Consider the following 3,106-nt stretch of genomic DNA (forward strand, 5'->3'; position numbering starts at 1 on the left):
CCAAAATGTTGCCCAGATATGATTTAGCATCAGGAGAGGGCACCACACAAGCACTACTGCCACCTCTCCACCATAACAACTGGAAGTCGCCCCTGTGAAGAAGCGACGTAGCAGTCCGGAGAGAGGAAGTCCCAGCGACAACGAGTGCTCAGTCTGGTGGCTCTGAGAGCTCTGCACCATCAAGCCAGTCTGAGAGATAAAGCCCCGGGTGAGAGAGACCAAGTCAGTCCGAGGGATGAAGTCCTACGCCAAGTCCCGCGCCAAGCCCTGCGCAAGGTCCCGCGCCAAGTCCCACGTGGAGTCCCACGCCATGTCCCGCGTGAAGACCCGCATGAGACGTACTAAGACTGCCTAGAATGTGTGCCGTAGAGCATAGGTCTTCGGAGGATGAGGATGAGCCTGAACCTTACTCTAGGAGGGACTTGAGAAATGTTAGACAGGAGTTTAGCAGGCGTCCCAATGAGTCGATTCTGAGCTGGTTGCTTCGTTGTTGGGACCAGGGAGGTGACAGCATCAACTTAACCGGTGGTGAGGCTAGGGGGGTTGGGAAATGAGGATGAGCCTGAACCTTACTCTAGGAGGGACTTGAGAAATGTTAGACAGGAGTTTAGCAGGCGTCCCAATGAGTCGATTCTGTGGTGGTTGCTTCGTTGTTAGGACCAGGCCAAGACCAGGCCGAGACCAGGCTGGAACCTGAGGGCTGCATCGTCCGGATCACCTGAGGAATCACAGACTTTGAGCTATTCCTGCCGTGAGTCTCGTATGAACAGCGGGTGAAATACTCGAACTCCCTCCTGTTGTTTCGTGAAGGGAGTTCTCTAGTTGATCAGCTGCTTGCGGGGGTTTCCCCCCCACCACCACCTCACCGCGAGAGGAATTCTGCTCCGGGCTGAGAGCGGCAACAGCCTCCACGCCCACCTTGTTGCTGGATGCCTGCCTAGAGCACTGACCTTGAAAAGAACAGACTGTTAAGAACTATGGTTATCTGAATCCTCTCTTCTTCATTTTTTTTCCCTTTTTCTCGGTTTGTGCCTATATATATAAAATAGTATATAGTTGTGTAGTTTTATTGTTTATTAAAAGGTTGTTTCAGTTTTCCGAACATAGACCGAGGTGTGAATTTCTTCTTTTCTCCCCTAAACTCCTTCTGTCTTTAATAAGACAGAGGAGAATCGTTAAGGAAATTCGAGGGGTTATTTGCCTCGGCCCTCGACCCTTAACACAGAGTCTCTTAAAATTCCTGTTTCCCCTGTGGGTGGGATTGAGTTCAACTGATTTTAGCAATGTCACGGGTGGTTGTTCCGAACTTAATGCTCCCTCTAGGGGCAACGGAAGGAACAGGCCAATTAAATACTAACAATAGCAGATGAAATGCTGTTTTGAATGGCAACTTTCCGTCTGTAAAGTGGGACCGGCGACTCCTTCAGAATTAGACATATCATGTCTTACATGTCTAACGCTATGAATTCTGCATCCTGAGACAGCTGACGACGAACCTGTTCCTCACACCTTACTGTTGTAATGCTGTACTATGGAAGTGGGTCCTTGACTTACTTATGGTCCAAAGCCAGCTACTCTCAGGAAGTTCAGAAATTTCTCCCCTCGTATACACAGCCATTAAACCCCCTGATTTACAGCTGAGAAATGATATTCACAAGATGTGAAAGAAGTGCTAATGACAATGATGGCCGAGCTGATGAAGAAAGAAACTTTCTTTTGCCCATGAACATGTAGTTTAAAAATGTTATTTCTGTTCTTGGTGGGTGCGTAAGGTTTACTGGCTCACTGGAAACACCAGAAACAAAGAGGTATTTCCAACTTAAGAATATTCTGTCCTTGTTCTTGGCTTCAGAATTTCCATTTCTTCCTTAGGAGGAGGAAATGTATTCCAGACATTTCTTCTAAAACAGAGCAGCCCAAACCCTTGCAACTTCCTCCATCTTCTTCAGGCTGGACATTCTCACTGTCATTGCAGGGGCTCAGGAACCAGCCTACAACTTAAGAAACCAGAGCAACGGTTTAAAGCAGCTGCAGCCACTGGGGCTAAACCTCAGCACTCTCTGTGGTTGCCTCAAGGCAGTGCTGGCTTGGGTACAGTTATGGGGCTTGTGAATATGGCCCATGGCATACAGGAAACTCTCGCTCCTTTCCCCCCATGCTGCACCCTGCACGGACACACTCCAGATGCCATGGGATCTTCATTTTGACTGTTGCCCTGTGTATCCCAGCTGTCTAGTTTTAGACTGTTGCTGAGTCTTTCTGAAACTCTCCATGCCGGTTCCCCATCGCTTCTCCTTTCCTCACGGCTCTGCTGATCTCCCTGGGAGCTGCCCAGGGCCCTGGAGCATCCCTGCACCCAGTGCCTCCCACCCACCCGGTGGGGCTGGCAGCATCTCCACTATCCCTAGCTCGCCCCAGCAGGCAGGGCTGGCAGCACCCCTGGTTCCCAACCATACATCACGGAGGGTACTGTTGGCAGCATTCCTTTTCCTGGAATCTGCCCAGGCACTGCGGCAGTGACCACAGCTCCCATCTGTCTCTGCCGATTCCTGCAAAAACCAGCCTCGCCTCCTCTCCTCCCGCTTGTCTTCCTCCTCCTCCCCGCCCCGTGCACTCTGTGAGCATCCTTCCAACGCTGCCGCTGACAGCTTTCAGTGCCGGGCTCATCCCTGTGCGTCTGCTCGTTGCGACCGCTGCAGCCTGTTGTTCCATGGTGAGTGTGTTCGTCTGCGCACCCATCCTTCCCCGCTTCCCCGTGGGAGGATTGCAGACCTGCCCTGCGTGTGCGTTTGTCTGTCTGCGCTTGCCGTATCCTGGCAAAGGCTTGGGGGCTCCTGTGTGTCTGCCTGTGCTTTGCTGCCTCGCATCCTGTCAGGCCACTTGGTTCAAACGGTACCGACATGTTTGGGAGCTCTGGGGTCGAGGGTAGCAGATGAAGGTCCAAATTTACCACGAGGCAACTGCACAGATCATAATATTTGTAAATTCAATCTCTTATCTGACAGAAAATAAAATAATGTGGATACCCAAGCAATAATTCCGTTCTCAGGATCCTTAAAAGCAGTTGCCAGTAAACCAGGATTTCTACTGCGAACCGAGAATCTTT

Source organism: Buceros rhinoceros, unplaced genomic scaffold (genome assembly GCF_000710305.1).
Source record: "Buceros rhinoceros silvestris isolate BGI_N320 unplaced genomic scaffold, ASM71030v1 scaffold4936, whole genome shotgun sequence".
Lineage (NCBI taxonomy): Eukaryota > Metazoa > Chordata > Aves > Bucerotiformes > Bucerotidae > Buceros > Buceros rhinoceros.